Here is a 23,083-nt window from a genome sequence, read left to right as displayed (position 1 = left end):
ACAATTTATGTTATTCGTTGCACTGCACTTGTGTAATTGTTACATAATTATGACTTTGCTGTTTTGTGCCATTGAATATAACATGCCTATGCCTGTGCAATGGTCTGTTTTTGACAATGAGTCACTACCGTCTGCAGCCCCTTTAGAGAAAGGAGCACTTGGTCAGTCCTGGTCAGTGACGCTCTGCCCAGTTAGCTAGCCCTGCTCTACTGGGCCTTGGTTCAGCCTGGTGAGCCTGATGGCTCAGCTCAGCTCAGCACTGTATGTTGTGAGCTTCTGCTCCTAGAGGGAGAAAAGTGCTCCATAAACAATCTCTGCATATATTACTAGCTGCAAGAGGGAGAAAGTGCCCTAGACAGCTGCTATGCACTTTGCAAGTCTACTAAGAGTTCTGTGAGTGACTACTAAGCTTGGGCAATAAATAACATAACATTAGTGCCTTGCAACTTTTTCCAACTCCCTGCATCTCTGTTTGATCCACCCTTCAGAAGAGGAAAGAACCTCACAAAATAGACTCTTTATCAAAATATTTTCTACTTCTCTGGGGAAATCCAGCACCAGCCAACAAAAGGGGAAGAAAAAAAGAGATCTGTTGTTGGTGTCCTCTAGGAAGCAGAGCAAGTTGTAGTTGTAGCTTTTTAGTATTACAGAGAGGTAGAGGTGAATACAGATAGCTGAGATTACATATATATCAGAACATGCCATGTAAGGAATTACAGTATCACAGTTATTAATCTTCTGCTCAGAGGGTGTGATCCTGACCCTAATATGTGTCTGTGCCATTGTGTATTCGGTGAGAGGGTCTGCTTTACACTGAGTTTATCTATGGAGGCATAGAGTATAGAGGTCAGTTATGCTAGCATTCAAAGGGCTAGTTAGAAAGTTCTATGTGTTAGAGAGAGTGGTGTCTGTGAAATGTTTTATATAAAGCATTCTGGTTCATTCTGTTGCTAATAATAGAAGTACTGAGTCTAATTAATTTTAAAAGAATAGAGCTCATGGTTTCAGCTCATGGTCTGGAGGTCCAGGACCCAGGAGCTGCATTTGGTGAGGGCATTCTTGTTGCCAGAATCCTGTAATGTAAAGGTTCAAGGCATCACATGATATTACAGGTTGAGAAGGCAGACTATATGTGAAATACAACCTGATGTTGTCTTATTCCCTCTCCTTATAAATCCACCTGAACTCAATCCATGGAGGCTCCACCATGATTCCTAATTGCTTCCCATAGACTCCATCTTTCCACACTGTAATCAGATTAATTTTTCATCTTCTTAACATTAATGGCTGGCGTGACCAGCAGTTAGCGTAATAGCTATGTCGCTGGACTCCCACGTAGTAGACCGCAGTTCGAGTCCCGGACCTGCTTAAACTCACGCAGGGTGCATGTGCATGCATGCCCAAGATCCCGAGAGGAGAATGGAGGAGAAGGGATTGTGGCGTGCCCACTCCCTCGGGGGGTGATTTCTCGCTTTCTATCTCTCTGTCTCTCTCTGTCTCTCTGGCGAGTGCACGCACCCTATAGCAAAAACCTCTCCAAAACAAACAAACAAACGAAAAGCAATGGCTGGTTAAGGATGGCTCACCAGATTTCAATGCATGCACTTTGGGGGACACATTCAATTTTAGTAGATGTGCTGCTGAACTAAGTCCAAGGGGGACACATTTAAACCACAGTACAAACGTTATGGATAACAACAGGAATCTTTAGAAAAATGCACAGCCTGTTCCTGGATTGATCCATGTCATGACCAAGAGACTGAATTGTAGTTAAACTTTTTAAACTTTGTCATAGCTCAGATGTATCATGGATGTACCCAAAGCCAAGCTGCAGAACCCACAGGGGTGTTTTCCCATGGCATTTATACCCAAGTCAGAGTTGCATATTTAGGAGGAAAGAGGGAAAACTGTAATAATTGTAATATTAATACACAAAAAGCAACTACAAGCTGAAGCCAACTACACAGAAAACAAATCAAAATCTTCCCAACTCAACAACTCTGTCTTCTGTATTTGCCTGATTAATGTACCCTACGTGCATTGTATGGTTAGCTTTATCCACAGTAGCTACATTCATGTTTAAAATAATGGCAGTATTTAAGAACAAAAAATACACACTGATTATCACATTCCCCTTCATAAAGGTTACTTACTGAGTGGAGTGGCACGTGGACCTGTAGACCCATTTTATGTGGCAAACCTTAATTATTCTACTCCCTCACAAGATACTGCTAGTATTTAAAGCATATTATTTTAGAATAAAGGTTTCACTTTGCCTAAGCATTAAGACTTTAAAAAAAAACATTTAACTTTGACATTTCATTTATAGGCATTTTAATTATCTGGATGGTTTCCTTTAAATGCTAGATGTAGGCAGAGGAAATTTGTACTTATATAGAAGAAAGTGCTTCCAGGACTCCCTAATTTTCATGTGTTATGAATTTTAATGCCTTATGCGGGTCAGGTTTTCATAGCCATGGAGAGGGAATACATTGACCTTAGACTATTGTGTAGTTGTAACAGTATTTTAAGTCTCTGTTTGTTATGGGCAGACAGGAAATATATTTTGTTTATGTTTTCGTTTTTAAAAGTTCTTGCAGGAGAAGTAAGAGAGCCCCAGGCATCTAAGAAAGGTCTCGCATTTTTGCTATTTTCTCTTTTTATTTATTTATTTATTCGATGATGAGGTAGCAACTAGACAGGCTGTATCTGCATGGTTTAAAATCAATGAAGTGTTGCCTAGCAGATAAGGGCAGCTTGGCTGGCAGTAGTTTTCCACTCCCTCCTCCCCACACATACAGATATGACCAGTCATCTACTACAGGGCAAGGCAGATAAAACCAGCTATCTATATGTCCCACCCCTGGCAAGATGCTTTCACTCAAGTGTCCAGAGTCCCTTATTACTCCTTGACTCAAGCTCTGTTTCTTAGAGGTTTTGCCTTAGGTCCTGTGTGCTTGAAGAATTGTTTTTTAGAGGTTTTGCCTTAGGTCCTGTGTGCTTGCTTGCCAGAGAGAGAGAGACAGTGAAAGGAAAAGTGAGAAATCACCCCCTTGGGGGAATGGTCACACCACAACTCCTCCTTAATTCTCCTCCCGGGACCTGAGGCACACACACATGTGTGACTGGCATGATATTCAAGCCATCAGATTCAGGACTGGAACTGTGGCTGGCCATGTGGGAGTCCAGTGATGTAAGCACTATACCACCTGCTAGTCCCTCAAAATCAGGAATTCCTCTAGGTTGCCCTACCCAGCTGTTTCTCCCAGGGCATTAACCCTGCCCATGTATTTTTGTGTCTTATCTTACCTTATCACAACTTAATCAGTCACACTACTATTCTTCATCCAGTCTTCTCCAGTAATATAACCAAAAGACTTAGAATAAGCTGTTATATTAGATGCTATCTCAAATATATTGTGAGTTATTGCCTATAGAGAACAGTTAAGTTGTGGATGGATGAAAGGAAAATGCCAAAAAATCATTTGATTTGTCTTTATTTCCAGACAATATATACCCTTCAGGTTTGGGTACTCGGAGGCACAATCGTTCAGTGTAATAAATGTATCACCGACAGTGAATATCACAAGGAATATGGGGCATCATCTGTGTAGGTAATCAAGTGTTTTAAAAATAAAAGCCTGGCCTGCCTACACTCATGTTGACAATGTGATTCTACTTTGGTTATTAAAACAATGGAAGCCAAATTTGAGATTTGACATGAATGTAATAATAGGCAATCAGGTGAGGTTTTTTTTTTTTCTTTATGGTATTGATAATCAAAATATTTTCTTTTTCAAACACCCAGAATGCATGCATATATTCTATACCATATCATTTCATTTATAACTAGAAACTAGCATTTACTGTTCTCCAATACTCTGTGTGTGTGTGTAAACATTGTCTTTCCACATGATCTTTTTAATAGCATCTTTTGAATCCCCACACTGTCCAGCACAGGGCTGAGTGTGTGACAACCATTAATAAATACTCCTGGACTTCCTTTGTATCTAGAAGTCCCTGTGTGTCAGGGAGACCACTGCCAACCAGCCTACTGTGGCCCAGTAATTGCACATTTGCATCATCCCAGGGAATCCATCTGAGTGAACTCTCCTGCATCTTAAAACCATGCCAGTTTCTTTCATAATGAACTTAACCAAATATCCACAAACTTTAGTAAAATGGATTTTGTTCAAGGTCAAAAAAATCTAGGAAGGCTCTGTCCCCCACCTCCTGAACTCCCTCCCCAGACCTGGAATGACCATCTGTTGCTCTGGCAGATTTACAGTTCATTCACACTGTGAGTGATAGGAGGAGGAAGTGAGCAGAGCTAATCAGAGCTAAGTAGTTAACGAGCAGAGGGCTAACGAGCTGGTGAGTTAACGAGCTAAGCAGAGAGCTAATGAGCTGCTGTTTCCCACTACATGCAAGCAAATATATCTTTCAGGTGATTGTTTACCTTTAGCATTCTTAGCAGATGTCCGTAATGACATAGCTAAGTCTTTGATGGTTCCCCCACACATCTCAATTTAAAGCAAATTCTGACTTACCTTCAGTCCTAGGTACAAACACTTTCCTTGCTGCCACTCTGACCTTGGAATGAAGTCACCTTACTTTTGACTCAGGCTGATGACCACTCCATCATGGTATTTTGCATAAATATTATCGGTATTTACATAAAATTAATGATGGCTATCTACTGGGCACCTTTCTATACTAATTAATAGGTATAACACTAATGATGTAGGAAAATCACAAAATTTAAAAATTAATTTCTATCCCTCAAGAGTAGTCCATTTAATTGGGTAGAGACCTAAAGGACAGATGAAGGAATAGGGAAAGTAGTGTATTAGGTATCAATGCTAACTGTTACTAGGAATCCAGAAAAGTGATTCCATTGTATGACGGAAACCAAAAAGGGCCTGGGGCTAAGGACAGGCTACTCTTTATCTGAGCCTTGAGACTGAGGTCAGGAACCAAGGGAGGTATTCTAGAGTTGATATTCTAGAAGAGAAAAAGAGTAAAATATGGTCTGTAGTCCTTAATATTGCCCAAAACAGAATTACCCAAGCTTGGCTAACTTATAAAAAGTAAGGGTTTATTCAGCTCATGGTTTGGAGGTCCAATGACCGGGGCCTATCTAATGAGGGTCTTCTTATTGATGCTGAACATGGGGGAGTTAAGAATCTTGAGCAGAGAAGAGTCTGTCTCGTTCCCTTTCCTTATACCACCTGGACTCAATCATGGAGTTCCCACTCTGATGCCTAATCACTTCTCAAAGGCCTCACCTTTCCACATCCTAGCCAAATTAAGTCTCTTTTTAATACCATCACAATACAACCAAATTCTAATGCATTTGGGGGCAAAAGGGGCCACATTTAAAATATTGCAGCACAAATTGGCTAATTATGTCACAATTACCTTATGTGTAATTTTACATCAATTAGACATGAAGTACTCCTATTGCCACCTTCGTCTGAGTCAACTTGGCAGAGTTGCTGGCTGAAGTGGGGTTAACACTGTGCCATGAATGTGTAAAGATATGTGCAGAGCACAGTGCATGTTAACTGGCTAGTGAGGTTAAACTAGGGACCCTTCCAAACCTCTTTGCAGCCATGGGCTTGACAATGGGGAGCCACATGCCACACTGCTGTTTATCATTCAAGTTGGTGGTTTAAAAAAGGGATGGTTTTTGCCTACCAGGATCACTTGTGAGAATGTCTAGAAATATTTTTGATTATTAGAAATGATGGGGAAAGCTATAGTCCCACAACAAAAAATGATCTGGTCTATGTCCCAATTATGCCAAGACTGGATGAAAAAGGATCATTTTTCTATTTCTTACATAGCAACTGTTTCTGTGTACTTTTGAGACATTTACTTCTGCCACTTTTTGGAGGCTAATTCCCCCATATACCTTAATTTTTCATCACATCTAAATATGAATAATTTCTTTAGTCAGTAAATATTATGTTCCCAAAAGATAGTGAGCCTTATGGTTAAAGTTACAAAGTAAAACTATTAAGTCATCAGGAAAGTCATGAAGCATTTTTGCATAGAAATATATGTCATGACTTCCTCGATGATCTAATATAATAGATATTGGATATATTAGTCCTAGAGAAGATAAAGATCTGCACACAAAGATCAAAATAATGAGTTAGTTATCAACAAAAATTGACAATGTAGAATAAGTCACATGATGCTATTTATTTATATACTAAATGAATAATAAAAATTAAGTTTAGATGTAATAGTTACAGATTATTTGCAAGACTCTTAAATGGTCTTTCTGTTTCCTGACTTTTTTGGTTGGTTTGTTTTCATAGGGCATGTGTGCTCACTGGAGAGAGACAGAAACAGAAAGAAAGAAAGTGAGAAATCACCCCCTGGGTGGGCAGCCATGCCATAACTCCTTCTCTTCCATATTCCTCCTGGGATTTTGGACATGTATAAACACCCAACATAATTTTCAGGCTACCAAGTCTAGGACTTGAACTGTGGTAGGACATGAGAATCCAGTACCTTTACCCTCATGCCATCTGCTAGCCCCTGGTTGTTGACTTTTTTTTAAGTTTATTTATTTCCTTCGTCAATGTGAGAGTGAGTGAGAGAAAAAAAGGCGATACTCATGATAGGATCTTTATAACATGTACCACCCTTCAACCAGTTCCAGACCATGAGCAAGCACTCATGAGGTATACTCAAGGCGGTCTCCAGACTTGAACTGAGAACCTTCCCATGTGGGATTGCCTCTCAGGGCATCATGCTCTACCATTATGCCACCATCTAGCTCTTTTTTTCTGATCTTTTTTGTAGTGACTCATACTTCATTAAAAAAAAATGCAAAGTGGGGACTTAGAATAGCAGATACATTCATAGAGCTGATCTTATATTGGAACACAAGGAAACAAAAGTATAAATAATTTTTAAAATGACAATTAAAGCATAGTGAGAAAAAAATGTAATTTTAGAGTAGAGGGCAGGTTATTTTAGAGAGAGTGGTCAGGTCAGGGAAGGCCTTACCAAAAAAGTGATTTTTCAGCAGAGACCAGATAGAAGAGAAAAAGCCTTAACATGATCTGAGAGAAAATAATTCCAAGAAACAAAATCTCAAGGATAAATATTTAGCCAAGATAACAAGTAAAACTGAGCTGCTCACCAACAGGAAGAAAGATAGTGTGGATGGTCCTAAATGTAGGACTGGAGATGAGGGTAGAGAGTGAGCAGGGGTTGCCGTGAAGGACCTTACCAATCAAAGAAAGGGGTTTGGATCTTATTGAAAATGTACTAGTCAGTCATTGAAGGACTTTTGGCAGAGAAGTGTCATTAAATCATTTGCTTTTGGAATATTAATTCCAGTTGGTCCATTTTATGTGGAGGCTAAAAGATGGAGGGTAATTCTCTAAATTAAAATATGTTAAAGCATAAGGATTACCAAGGTGACAGAGAATGGGTAGGAAACAGGTCTGTTCATTGGTGAAGTAAATGATGGAATCATAGATTTTCTTATGCTGTTGTTGTTGTTGAAATATGTCAACTTTGTTAAAGCTAGGACACTTTGGGTTACAACCACATTGTACTGGATCACCATTCTGTTCCATCCTGTTGTCATTCCTGCACCTCAAGCACAGTTCACCACATTAATCAAAAACAACAACAACAACAACAAAAAACAGTGTTTTCTCATGCATGCATTGTTCACTAGAAAAAGTATAAGTTGTTTAAAATGGCTTTGATGTTACTCCATTAACTAACTCTAGTTAACCTGTTTCTCTTTATCCTGATAGTCTTTTTCATGAGTCTTTAAAACTAGTTAAATCAAATAAGTTGCAGATGTTTATATGTAGCCCATGACTTTTTTTTAATGTAATGAATTCCTGTTGATAGCTCTATATTCAAAATTTTCATTTTTCCAACTCTGCTTAAGAATGGTCTAAGTTCATTTTGTGTGTTCTAATAATATGCAGTGATTGAATATTAAATAATAATAATAATACAATATATATTTTGGAAAAAATGTCCTCTACTCACAAGCATTAAGTAACTTTCTCTTTCTCTCAGTTCTGAGTCTATGGGGCCCTGCTTACTCTTTTTACAATCATTCTTTCTGTGCTAAGTGGTTTTTTTTTTTGAAAGGTTTTTGCTGTAGGATGTGTGCACTTGTCGGAAAGACAGAGAGAGACCGAGAGATAGAAAGTGAGAAATCACCCCCCGGGGGGCATGGCCACGCATCAATCCCTTCTCCTCCATTCTCCTCTCGGGATCTTGGGCACGCATGCACATGCACCTGGCATGAGTTTAAGCCACAAGGTCCGAGACTTGAACCACAGACGGCTACATAGGAGTACAGTGACATAGCCATTACGCTAACTGCTGGTTTCTGTACTAAGGGTCTTGAAGACAGAGACCTACCTCCTTTACTACTTTACTACTGCTACTTCTTTTTTCAGAGATTTTTGCTATAGGGCGCACGTAGTCACCAGAGAGACAGAGAGACAGAAAGTGAGAAATCACCCCCAGGGAGGATGGCCATGCCACAATCCCTTCTCCTCTATTCTCCTCTCAGGATTTTGGGCATGCACCCAGCATGAGTTTTAAGGCAGCAGATCCAGGACTTGAACCATGGTCTAACTATGTGGAACTTCAGAATATAACCATTACACCATCTGCTGGGACCAATATCGCTTCTTCTGAAAGGCTTAGCTTTGCATCTCAGATGTACTTATTTAGTTTTAAAAAAATGTGTTAAATGACTAGTCAAGAAAATTATTATAGAGGAAAGTGAAATGGTTATGAAGTTGAAAGATGGGTCAGGACTCAAGTATGTGCAAAAAAAAAAAAAAGGAGGCATAATTATTGGGAAAAGGAACAAAAATCAGATTTTTGAAAGTGAAGTATGACTGTAGAATGGCCAAGGAGAACATTGCTAGAAAAGTATCTCTGGATCAGAATGTATGGGATATTAAATACTAAATTGAGGAGTATTGGATTTTTATTCTCTTATATTTTCTACCTTCTTGTACTTCAAAATAGACTGTCAGAAAATGTTATATTGAAACCAAATGAAAGCTGAAGCCGAACACCTTCAAGAAGTTAAATAGATAGTTGTCATTCAAGATGGTATCAGAGAGCATAGATTCCAAAATCTTGTGTGCAAGAAAACTCTATAAGAGTCACAATAATCTGAAGATAGTGAACATGACTTTGTTAGAGATGAAAACTGTGAATGCCCTCTGCTATGCAAAGAGCAGATTGAATCTTACTTGAAAACGAGAGTTGGCATATTGGCTTGCATTTGTTGTGGTTATAAAGAGGTGGGTATAGAGAGCTCATATTGATGTATAACTCATCTAAATAAGATGGACAGTAACTCTCTAAATTATAATACTATTTGCAACGAGTAAATACATTATTTAATCTCTACTTCATCAATTTATTCATTACAAAATTATTTATTGAGTATTTTCCTTGTGTCAAGCACTGTTATAACTATTGGGAATATAGTAGTAAAAACAGAGAAAAAATTAGAGACAAAAGTCTTCATGTTCATGGAACTTATATCATAGACAAGTGGATCTGATTTGGTGAAATAATCTCAATCAACAGGAAAATAAGACTCTCAGGAGGTCTTAGTTTGAAACTGAATTAAAGCCATTGCAAGGTGTTCTCAGGAATAAAGTTTAATTTCTATGAAAAGAAGACTAGATTGGAGTTTGGTTTCCAATGTCTAGAATTGTAATACTTTTGGAAAACCACCAGTGTGGCTCTTAGAACAACGGGAAATGCATATCAAGAGGAGGGGAGAATATGGTAGCAAAGTAGACATTTATGGACATTCCCATGCTGGACCTTGGGCAGTCAGATTCTTTCTATATCCCACCTCCTGCTAAAAATGACTCTCCCACTATAATAACTATTCCTCTAGGGATAAGAATGAACTGAGCACAAAGGTTGAAGGACCCTGAAGTGGTAGTACAGGGTAGTGGATCACAGTGGATTTCAGCAGTGCCTTCAATGTGCTTTAATAACTTACTAATTGTTTGATGTCAGCAATTTTCTTTTGTCTTCTAAATTTCAACTATCTTATTTGTACAATGCACCTGTCTCATAGGATTGTATATGTGTGTATATTCACAAAGGTGTGAGATTGTTTATGCATGCAAGAAAGCATGGTGTGAGGTGATTTATTTAAACCCTATATTGTAGTGTTGGGCTTGTCTTAGAGTAAACAATTAAATGCCATGCATATTTAACCATCTCCCATATGTTGGTCACGGTTCAAATTGTGACCCCTACAATTCAAAGAACGGCTTAGCTCATGTGCATGCATGCCTCAAATCATGATAGCATGGAGAAATGGAAGATAAAAGGATTATGGCATGACCATACCCCATTGAGATGTTCTCTCTTTCTCTATCTGGCTAGTGCATGTGCCCTCAGGCAAGAGAAACAAAACAAAACAAAACTATATTAAACTTGTAGCATAGTTCTAACATTCAGTGACACTCAAAATTGGCAGTTATCATCTCATTTTAATACTGCCAAGTGATGCAACCAGAGTGTGAAGGCTTGGTTTTGAAGCAGTGGGAGATATAGAGGACGAGACATGTGTGAAGGAAGGAAAGAGGAGGAAAAATGGGAGATTCTGCAGTAGGCTCAATCTCATTTTCCTTGACTGGGGATGTAAAAATGTATGAACCCTGTGTCATTACACAGAATTTCATTCACAGAAATGCATAAAAGACAGTCTCATGGGAGAGTTGTGACCTGGATATTGATTTGTACATAGTCAATTAAACCAACAATGCTTCCATTGCTTTTTGTCTGTAAAATGAAAATAATATTAAAGTTTTACCCACAAAATTTTACCCTTAGGGTAAAAGTACCTTACCCAGCACTTAATACATGATAAGTGCTCAAAAAATGTTTATTCATCCAAACCCTTGTAGAGTTGGATAAAGTAACTAAGAGGAGCATTTGTTCTTGCTATAGAGCAACTGTGATGGTTCATTTGATGAGATATTTGGACATTGTCCTGGTTGTTCCTTTGAAGTTAGTTTTTGGATGAAATGAACATTTACATTTGTGGATTTTGAGTCAAGCTGATTGCTTACTGCAGTGTGGGTGGATATCACACAGTAGAAAGCCTGAAGAGAACAGACACTGACTTTCTCTGAGCAAGAAGGAGTTCTGCCAGCAGACTGCAGATTTTGGGTTTACCAAGTGAACCTCCATACTGTGTAAGCCAATTCTTTAAAATAAGTCTGTGTGTGTGTGTGTGTGTGTGTGTGTGTGTGTGTGTGTGTATGAGTTTGTGTGTCTGTTCTTGGGGAACCCAGATTAATACGATAACAGAAAGTTGCAATCGGCGGGTGGCCACCTTTCTCAGTGGTACTGATAGGTGTGATGTGTAGACATGGGAGGAAGCAATGTGGCAACAGACTAGAAAAAGAAAAAACAGATGCCAGCCAGTGCTGGGATAGATACCTCACTAGCAGTAGAGATTCTCTGAAGAGATGTTGGTAGAAGACATGTGATTAGGATTCCACTTCAAAAACAACTGTATATTGTTTAAATATGCTGAATGATTTTATGAGTAATAATAAAACGTTTCTTTATTCTACAGTTAAATTTAGCTCTTCTTAATTAACAAAAGCTCATAGTTTAAGATAACTATTTCTATTTCAAATTTATTTTTCCCAAATTGAGTGCCCCTCAATGGCACTTTGAAATTATCATGATAATTTTACCAAAAGACAAAAAAAAAGTCCTTAAGCATTGTTATGAACTAAGTGTTTATATCTTCTGGCAAACTCATGTTGGGACCTTAATCCTCAATGGGATAGCATTTGAAGACAGGATCTTCAGGAGGTAATTGTGGTTCAATGGGGGTCATAAGGGTATTTCTCATGATACCATTAGAGCGCTTATAAAAAGAAACCTGGGAGCCAGCAGATGGCATAGTGATTAAGACACTGGACTCCCACATGGCCAACCCTGTTTCGATTCCCAGAACCGGCAAGCTTAAAGCTCAAGCAAGGCACATGTGACTTCATGTGCAAAATCTTGAGAAAAGAGTGGAGGAGAAGGGACTATGGAGTGGCCATCCCTCCTAGGAGGTGATTTCTCACTTTCTCTCTGTCTCTCTGGAGAGTCAAGTGCCCTATCGCAAAAATCTCTTAAAAAATAAAAGAGAGAGAGACCTGAGAACTAGTGCTCTCTGCTGTGTGAGGATGCAAAGGAGGTTGTCTACGTGTCAGGAAGAGTCCTCACAAGACACTGACTATTCTGACACCCCGATCCCAGACTTTCATCCTCCAAAACTGTGAGAAAATAAATTTCTGTTGATTCAATCACCCAGCCTAGGTTATTTTGTTATGGTAGCCCAAGCCAACTAAAACAAGTGTATTATCTTTAAAAATGACATTTTAAACTAGAGCAATGAAAAATTCCTATACGATCACTTTTTTATCTTTTCATATTATGGTATAGTATTTGTCTATATACATAGACTTTTTATCATAACTCCTGTTCATAAAAATGCCCACATTTGAAATCATTATCCCTGTGCTAACACTGGGTAAATCAAATAATGCAATCCTTACAATTATGCTGACCTCTTTTTAAGCAGAATTTTATGAACATGTGGAATTCAATAGATGTATGCTTATTTACAAATGTAATTTATAGTAACCAGTAAAATTTTATGATCATAGATAATGATATAATGAAAAATAATAATAAAAATACCATATATGTACTGGATGGTATCATATGCCACCGTTTGCGTAAATAGTGTATACTAACTCCATTTACATAAATGGTTTGGATAAATTGTGACTATTACTATGATTACTATATTAATAATGTGTCTGGTGGCAGTTTTAATGGAGTCTGTTTGCAATTGGTGACCCTCAGATTGAGTCTCTTTTATCCTTTTTTCAAAGCAGGTTTAAGTATCTCTCTACCCTTAAAATAAGACCCAACTGACAGGGTAGCTTTCCTCCCTATTTTGCTTAAGGTTTTAGTCATAGGGTGCATGTCCTCACTGGAGAGAGAGAGAGAGAGAGAGAAAGAGAGAGAAGGGCAGAGAGAGAAAAAGTGAGAACTTACCCCCCCTTCAGGCAGAAGGACATGCAATAGCCCTTCTTTTCCATTCCTCTGTGATTTGGGCATGCACACACATACACTCAGCATGATTTTCATGCGACCAGGCCTAGGACTCAAACTGTGGTCAACCATTTGAGAATCCGGTGCTGTAACCACTATGCTACTTGCTGGTCCTGAAAGTAACTTTAAAAACCTTTTTCAAAATATGTATTAGAAGTTTTCCTTCCATGGCAGAGGCATAGAATTGGAAAATGTAGCAATCTTCTTCCCGCAGGATTTAGGTACGTGAGGAATAAGCCCGAGAATAGTTTCTGGGAAGTCATTATGAAATGGTAAATCTGGAAAGTCCTGCCAGGGAGGTAACTGTTACCATGCCCAACCAGGACCACACTGCTGGGTGTATGCTGCAGCTAGATGGGGACTGGGCTCTCATTAAGTGTGGTGAAGGACATGGTTCTTGGTCAGGCTGCTTGTTCTAACTTTGGCTTTGATCTGAGGTCATCGATTCCCTGCCATGCCATGTTTACATAACGAGTGAAATACCTATTAATGATAAACTTGAGAATATGAAACTGGCAGCATTGCACAAAGACCATTTATTCTTTGTAGATATAGCATCTTAGTGTTAAAAGGGTTAAGATTTGGTGTTTGTGAAAGGATCCAGGAAGGAAGAGGTTTGAGACAGATGTTAGTAATCTAATCTAAGGTCTGTGGCAAGGTGTGTGTGTGTGCATGTGTGTGTGTGTGTGTGTGTGTATGACGGAGAAGCCGAAACAGGGTGACAGGGATATCACAATGAAGAGGACCTTTTATTTTGATTTATTCTATTTCTGTTTCTATATAGCAACAGCAAATCTTAACATAGCAAACTGATATTTATTTCCTCTGTTATGCCTTACAAGAATAGTATTAGTCTATATGATACATATATTACTTAGTCCCCAATTGAACCCACGCATTTTGATACTTGTTTACAATCAGTAAGACCCTTGACTATACATAGTCTTGTTTTGTAACTTCATTTTGAAACTTCTCAGTGTTGGGAGGTAGTTGGAAAATAAAACTAGATATTTTGGAGAAGGACTTCTTTTTTTTTTAAGATTTATTTATTTATTTCCATTTGTTATTGTTAGTTTTTTTTTTTTTTAATTTGATGAGCGAGAGAGAGGGGTGGGGGAGGGAGAGAGAAAGGGAAAGTGAGAAAGCAAGCCACCAGGTCCGGGACTTGAACCATGGTTGGCTATGTGGGAATCCAGCGCCCTTATCCACCACACCATCTGCTGGCCCCAAGAGAAAGACTTCTTATATTTTCAGTAAAATATGAAACATTTTCTATTATATCACTTGTTTTCAATATTTTTCTTATTTTCTAGTTTTAAAATAGTTAATAGAGAATAATTTCTGAACACTAAGTATTGCAAAGTATAGAAGTAACCATATGAAAAGAAAAGCTAAAGAAAATATGGTTATTGTAAAGTAAAAAAGGATATATATATATATATATATACATAACACACACACATATATATATATACACACACCTATATATTCTTCATACATACTGAAGAATATATGTACACAATACACCCACTTCCCCCCCACACACACACATACACATGAGTACATAAAACAATTAGAGAACAAAATATTGTACATTTTTTTCTTTGCTATGCAGTAGGAGATTTTACAGAAATAGGCTGGAAAAATTTGATGATTATGCAATACAGACTATAAATGTAAGAAAGACTATGAGATAAATCTAATATGAGGAAGGGTGCTGCAGTTTAAGCATGGTTTCAATAATTTCAAAACAGACCATAGTGAAAATAATAGTTCCTTTCATCTCTATAGTGTTTTAGAGATTTCAAATCCTTCTCACCTATCCTACATTTAACCAACATTATAATGTTGACACATCAGGTACTGCTTTTCATTTCTCAGTTTACAGATGAGGACATAGATTCCCAGGATAGTCTAGGTATCTGTATAAAGGAGAGGATAAATTAAAACACAAACTTCTCGCAAGCCATTGTCATTATTCATGCTACTGCTCTGGGCACTCCAACTGGAAGCAACCAACTTTGTATGACTGGCTTACAATATTTGCTATTTAGGAAGAAGTTAATTTGAAGATTTGTAGCCAAATAATGGAGTTTGCATTATTAGAATAGTTAAGTTGTTCACCAAATTAAATAAGTCCACAACTGTAGAGACATGTTCTTTTCAAGCATCTCCTGATACTAAATTACTCTATGCTGTTTGCCCGCCAGTAAGAAGCTAAAGAAAAGGAACAGAAATTAGAATTATTAGAAAAATAATTAATAATACAGCACTGGTAAAAAAAAAGTTACTATGTAGAGAACATAAATATATATGTACACATAGCATACTAGCTTATGAGAGTTGGTGTTATGTTTTCCCTCTATGCATACTAATCTTCTTGTTCCCAGTTGAATACCTTATTCTTAAAGGTTTCAGAGTAATCACTGCGTTTCTCTCTACTTGAAGGATACAGTTGGCAGCACTCACTGAAACACCTATTCAGAGCACATATAGGTTCTAAAAGCTACTGTCCTGGGAAGTGATTTCAAGCCATGCTTCTCAGTGGGAGGTTTTCTTCTGAGAACTCTGAAAAATCTCTGACATTCATTTGCAGGTCACTTATATCTTGATGATATTATTATTGTTTTTGTTTTAGTAATGGCTTTCTCCATTAGTGTTTTATAAAATCAAGCAAGAATTTCAATTCAGATGCCCATATCTTTCACCTAATCCAACTGAGGCATTTTTAAGATACTCCCAAGATTCTGAAACTGCTTATAGAAAGAGAAATGAATACATAGGCATTTTACTGTCACTTCACCTTTTTTTCAGGGAAAAATGTATTCTTTTTACAGAAAATTTAAGACTGGCCCTATTGCCTCAGAGAGCTGGGTCCCACATAACTGATCACAGTTTGAATCTCAGGCCCAGTGGTTTGAAAAGCACATAGGTATGTGGGTGTACATGTCCTAAATCCTGACATTCAGATGGAGAAATGGAAGAAATAGGATTGCAATGTTACCACACCCAAATGGGAGCAGGTGGTTTTTCCCCTTTCTCTCTTTCTCCATCTCTCTATTTCTCTCTGGCAAGTTCATACATCTCCAGCACTGACAATTTAAAAAAGAAAAGAAAAGAAAAGAAAAGAAAAGAAAAGAAAAGAAAAGAAAAGAAAAGAAAAGAAAAGAAAAGAAAAGAAAAGAAAAGAAAACAGCCTTGCACACACTAGGAATATAGCACATTTCAGATTTTTTTTTCTTCAACTCCTCTTTCTTTCCTACTTATTTCGATCTTGGAAAAAGTTAACAAACATGCGAATTTGTTCTTGAATTCTGATATGATGATGATTTCTAGCATGTGAAGAATTAAACTCTGTACACCTCACTTTCTAAAGTCTTTTATAGCTAAAACATTTTTATGAATTTAAGTATTTACATCCTTAAGGAAAAATATCTAATCTTTATCTCCATTAAAGTACTCTTAAGTGCAATAATTCTCCCTAGAAATAAAACAAGGGTATTATAAAATATAGGGTCCAATCTGGATTTGGTATTTACTGACTTGTTACCTTTTTGCAGTTTGGCAGACAAGTCACTGAGCCTCACTCAAAGCAGTTTTTCCATCCCATGAGGCATGAAGTAGAAAAAAAGTCTCAATATCAGTTATAAAAAGTCAATTAAATGTCTTCAATTTCTGGGAAATACAGTGTGAAATTAATGCTTGAGCATCAGGTTGAGCAGCCAAATGCTGTTGGATTTCACTCACTTGCAGGAGAAGGAAGATATTGTCTCACATGCTTTCTCATTCAGGACCCTTATATTTCTTATTCTTTCAAAAGTTTTCCTCTCACTTCTGAGAGTACATTTAAAAAGCTTGTGGAAAAATGAAATGAAAGTACCCATTTTTTCTGGTATAAAAAAGTTTGATATCCAAGCATAGTTTTTCCAGTAACTGTGAATTTCTCTCATATGCAGAAACAGAGTGAAACATACCAAGACCATGACAAGTTGTATTGGATGGTACAGTATGTGTCCACAAACCTAGTATTTATGTACCTTATTTACTGAATAATCTGAGACATTCTAACCATTATGTAGTAACTTTGCAGGTAGTTTTATTAATTAAAAAAACTACATTTACAGGAGAAGATTTGGAACTCTGTGGTTGGACATTATAGCTAGTAGTTCTGGAGCTTTAAAAATTGAACACTTTGAGGCCAGCAGGTGGCACAGAGGCTAAGATGCTGGACTCTCATACAGCCAACCACAGTTAGAATCCTGGACCTGGTAGCATGAAACTCATGCTGGACACATATGTGTGTATGTCCAAAATCTTCAACAGGATGGAGTATGAAAGAGAAAGGATTATGTTATGGCCACAAAGAAGAGATTGCTGCATAGCCATCCCCCTAGAGGGAATGATTTCTCTCTTTGTGTCTGTCTGTTTCTATGTCCACCAAGTACACATGACCTATAGCAAAAATCTCTCTCTAAAAACAAAAACAAAAACAAAAAAACTACTTTGCATTAGTTAAATAATAAAGAAATAATGACGTGGCATCTGCTTTTAGAGTCTCTACTATTGGAAAGTACTGAATTAGTAACTATAGGACTGAACTCATGATTTGGTACTTAGAGGAGCCACATACCACCTGGTCAAACAACAGCTTGAAAAATATGCTGGGCCCAAGTGTGTACATGCCCCTAAACCTCAACAAGATGGAGATATGGAGGAGAAGGGGTTATACCATGGCCATGTTCCATTAGGGGAGGGGTACTTTCTACCCTTCCCCACCATTTCCAGCAAGCACACTTTCTTGCAATAATAAATATAAATAAATAAATAAATAAATATATAACTATAGGAGGCCATATAATTAGAAATATAAAGGTGCTGCATGGGGAAAGAAACCTAGTAATACATTTTCAATAACAGTGAATTTAAAATAATAGTGTATTCTCAAGTAACAGGAAAATGAGTGATGCAGACAATAGAAGCTATTACCATACAGAGAAACAGGGACACTCCTGGTGATTTGAAACAGTAAAAGGGCAAGTGGCATATGAACCAGACCTTTGAGAATACGGATTCTAGGGAGAAGGGAGGAAAAATTGGCCTAAGAGTGATGGTAGTGCTCCAACTGGTCCTCTCTAATACAATATTGGATAAGATTCCTTTTATTTTTTAGTTCACCCGAGAAAAGTTCATAGTATTTCTAAGAAGTTATTTTTATTAAGTAATTTTAAAGGGGAATTAAAAAAGTAACAAAAAATGAAATAAACTGTTCATAAATAGCAAAGATTCCTAGATTTAGGTTTAACTAATACCTGATAGAATTTTCCATGAGTTTTGTTGCTCAACAATCTGGTCTGCTTCAGTTCCATACCAAGGAAGATACATGTGAGTTGGCTTTAATGCCCAGATTATAGAATTATTTTTTCTAGTTGTTTCTTGTTGTTGCTCAGTGGGTTTATTCTTTCTACTTGCAGTCTCCTCAGTTTCTGAGTGTACGTACACACACACACATACACAAACACACACACACACGCCCAGGTCACAGTATGCATTCTCTTGGCGCCTCAGTTGTTCTCAATCTGAATGTCTTGGATATGTTTTTCAAGGGTCAGTTTGTTTTGTCTGAGATGTTCCTATCAGCATGTTGTTAAGAGTAGCTACCTTCTTCACTTTGACATCTAAACCTCTGTTTTGGTCTTTCACCTCCTTTTGACAAAATAGACTATTGTTTTTCAAACTCATGCAAACCTCCATCACTTAAGTAAATTTGTACCATCTAATGAAGATTCCATGTAAATCCATGTTCAATAATTGATAAGAAAGCATTGACTTTTATGTCTTGATTCCCCAAATATCCAGTCTTCTACCCTACAAGTAACCAGTTCTGTTCCTTGTCCAAAGTTTCATTTATAAATTATTATTCGGATTCTTCCCAAAGGAACATTTTGTTCAGAATATTATCACTACCATTTCAAGTTTATCTAAAAAATATAGCAGAAAATATAGCAAAGCATTTCCTACAAGAGAACAAAGATAAATAACATTGTAAATAAAGGCTTGTCACTCTTCCAAACTAAATTTCATTGGTAGACACAGATCTACCAGAGTATAGAATCCTTTTCTATAGCCCTACTATGGGAGACTGCTGTTTTCTCAGTAGTTTAGAAGCCAATACATACAGGCAACAGGAGACAAGGAGTGTATCACCTTCTTATTCTCACATACTAGTAATGCATAACAAACAACACTAAATATACTATATGAATTCAGAAAAAAACTTCAGAACAGAGGGGATTGCAAGGAAGTACATTATTTCCAAAATGTCTTCTTCATAGGCAACTTAGAGGAGAAGGATACTTTGAATGAAGTCCTTCCCGCTCCCTCCATAGCCTCTTCTTTATCTTTTCCCTTTTCGTTCAGTCTCCAAGGAAAGAGGCCAATCCATGCTGGCTAAGTCAGCGACTATGCTATTTATTCTATTCCTGTTTGCCATGAACCACTGACCCTGCAGATGGAATTGTGATAGAAAATGTACATAAATATATAGGAGGAAAAAAAGAATCTCTACTCAGCTAAAATATATCAATGATTATTTAATATATTATGACTTACTTCACAGAATTTCCTTTCTTTCTTTAATTTCTTTTTCAATAAGAACAAATACTTTAGGAAACCCAAATACTCAAATGTCAAAATTTCCCAAATGTAGCTGTTCACCCATATCTGGGGACACAAAGATACTAAAGTGTGAAAGAATACAACTCTCTTGTACTTATTAGAAAATGAAAAAAGGAATTATGTGATATCCAGGATATGAGAGATTCCCAGAGAGATGTCCCTGGCTTTAATGAGAAATCACAGAGAAGGCTGCCATCGCTTGCCTGGATGCCTGGGCTTATCAGCAGGTCTCAGAGTTTAGGCCTCTGCGATATTGAGTGAAGATTATAAGCCAGATGGGCCACAAATTCTGTCAAGCCTTCTTGGCAGCTGCTCTCATTACAAAAGCCAGCCAGCCTTTTCCAAAAATAAGAATGTGAAGCAAATTGGGCTTATAGACCCTTATAATGCAATTGCACGCAGAGATAGGGGCCTGAGCGGGCAGGCAGAAATATTATTGATGGCTGGTGAAAACAGGGAATAAGATGTTATTAAGGCAACTCAGAGATAGATATCGATAGCTAATATAAAGCCTTTATTGGTTTACAGGCTCTAGGAAAAAGGGTTCACAGCTTCGACCCTTTACTTTGCTTTTAATTTCACTGGAGGTGCAAAGTTTATGAATAAAACATATCTTCACTCATGATTCTTATATTAGTCACTACTTTCTCTGTTCCTTGTTCACCAGAAGCAAGAAACACACACTAACGATGTGAACTTTAAAGGCTTTTACTGAGGAAGGGAATTCAGTTCGTGTGTGTTGGAATGAGGAGAGACCATTTTCTAGAAACACAAAAGCTCAAAGAAAATAATAAATGGCTTTAAAAAAAAATTTCCAGAACCAACTGCCAAGGTATAACATCACACACAAAGTAACTATGTGATAAAAGAGAAAGTCACTTGCATGACACAATAACTTAAATTGGAAGGGATGAAGAAAATCTCTGACGGTCGCAATGAGTCAGAATTCTAGTGCTTAAGAACACGTGATCCCGTGATAATATTGACTTGTGAATAGAGACGCTGGTGGAAGAATTAGTCATTAGTTTTGTCTGATATGCAGGTTCCAAGTGGAACTGATCCTCAGTTTTCATGAGGCAGGTATTACCATGATGGTGACAAATTTGCTTAGTTTCTTTCATCCTAATGGAAAATAATAGCTAAAAATGCACTCACTAAAATAATCAACCAACTATTTGTGGACTATTATGCAATCAGAATACTTTTTCCCATAGTATTGATAAAGGGTGCTGGAACCCAAATTTTATGTTAGTTTACAAATAGAGGTGGATTTATACAACGCCTCACTCCCCTCTCCTTTCTTACTTCTACAGAAATGTGGAAACCACAAGATTGTCTTGCTTTACTGGTATCTATAAACAGCTCATGGATCAGACTCTGCAATTTGAGAGGGCGTGTTTACCTGGTGTATGCATCTGGCTGGGTCTTGAATAAATTTTTCACCTTGAAAGATCTTGCTTGTTTCGCAGGTTGCCCAGCAAAGCTTAGGGCACACTAAAGTTTTGTCAATGAGGATCTGTTTAAACCTAAATCTTCTATCATTAGTGTGCTTATGAGGACTTGCTAAGCTCTAAGAGTATCTGTAACATATGAAATTATGAAAGAAACAAAAGCTTTTGTTAAAAAAAAGTGGTACGCTTTGAGACATGTCCCTTTTCCCCTCACTTACACCTTGCTGGTAACCATCATTAATATTCTCTTTTTATATGAGTTTGCAAATTTTAGGTTTCACCTATTTGTGGTATCAACCAATTTTTCCTTCATGTCCAGCTTATTTCACTTAGCATAACATTGTCCATGTGAATCCATGTTTCCATATTACCATAAGTGGCAGGATTTCCTTCTTTTTAAAAGACTTACTATTGGGCCAGTCAGTGGTATGGTGGGTAAGGTGTCTGGATCCCATGACTAAGTTCGCCATTTGAGTCCCAGACCCAGCAGCTTGAAAAATACACCAGGCACTTGTGTGTGCCCAAAATCTTGAGGGGAGAATAAAGAAGGGATTATGGTCTAGCCATTCCCCCCTAGGGGGTACTTTCTTACTCAACCCCCCACTTCTCTGTCTCCAGAAAATTCACCTACCATATAGCAAACAAACAAACCAAAAAGACTATTATTCCTTTACACACACACATACACACAGACACACACACACACACACACACATTTTCTTTATCCATTCATTTGTCAATAGAGGCTTTGATTGTCTTTCTATCTTTGCTATTGTGAAGAATGCTACAACGATCTTGAGAGTAGTGGGATTGTTTGAATATAAGGTTGTTATATTTTTTAAGGAAATTCCATACTGTATTTAGTAATGCTTCCAACAATTATATTGCCACCACAGTTTATTATACTGTTTGTGTGTGTGTCTGTCTGTGTGTGTGTGTGTGAATAAAAACATAAAGTCTTGGGACCAGCAGTTGGCGTAATGGCTATGTCTCTGGATTCCCATGTGGTCGACTGTGGTTCAAGTCCCGGACCCAGTGACTTAAACTCACACCGGGCGTGTGTGCCCAAGATCCCAAGAGGAGAACGAAGGAGAAGGGATTGCGGCATGACCATCCTCCCCGGGGAGGGGGGTGGTGATTTATCACTTTCTGTCTCTCTGTCTCTCTTTCTCTTTCTGGTGAGTGAACACTCCCTATAGCAAAAAACTCTCAAAATTTTTTTTTCAAATTCTTTGTCAGATTTGGTAGACCTCCATTTCTTTGGGATCAATTTCTGAAAACTTAGTGTGTTCATCTGGTGGTACCAAGTTTACTTTTTTTGGTGGGAGAGTATATCTCTTGAAATCTTGTACTACCCTCTGCATTTGAAAATGGTCATTTCCTCAGTCTTTACTGATTGATTTTGGGAAAGAAACATCTTTACTAATCAGTATTGACAGAGATTGTGAGATTCTCTGAGACATCTTTAGATATAGTCCTACTCCACATTGTTGTTTTTTCCTTGGGAAGAGGAAGTTCTTAAGATTGCATGTCTTTTCTCTATCCTGAAAATCCAAGAAAGTTTATGAGGAATTCTAATTCATTTTCCCTAGGGAAATACCTTGAAATGCTCAAATCTGTGTTGTTTTCCTAGCCCACCAGAGCTGAGCTGACTGACTGCTCATATTCATAAGTCATTTGCAAAAGTTTACACTCACCATCTGGATGTTATATATGGGGGCTGGCCATGCATGGAGACATTGCAAAGTATGTTGTGGGCACCTGTGAGGCACTGTATAGTAAGC

General features: G+C 37.7%; 1 long non-coding RNA gene across 1 annotated transcript in view; it reads left to right on the top strand.

Moving 5' to 3' along the window:
- Positions 1-11,120: 11,120 nt before the first annotated feature.
- The window catches only part of LOC102487207 (uncharacterized), a 52,495-nt gene continuing 40,532 nt past the window's right edge, over positions 11,121-23,083 (top strand). The window contains exon 1 of the long non-coding RNA XR_336292.3: positions 11,121-11,243. This is a non-coding gene — a long non-coding RNA (uncharacterized LOC102487207). The remainder of the gene's footprint in view (positions 11,244-23,083) is intronic.

This window comes from Tupaia chinensis, unplaced genomic scaffold, assembly GCF_000334495.1.
Source record: "Tupaia chinensis unplaced genomic scaffold, TupChi_1.0 Scaffold000689_1, whole genome shotgun sequence".
Taxonomy (NCBI): domain Eukaryota; kingdom Metazoa; phylum Chordata; class Mammalia; order Scandentia; family Tupaiidae; genus Tupaia; species Tupaia belangeri.
The sequence above is the reverse complement of the archived record's forward strand: the minus strand, read 5'-3'. Positions and strand labels throughout refer to the sequence as shown.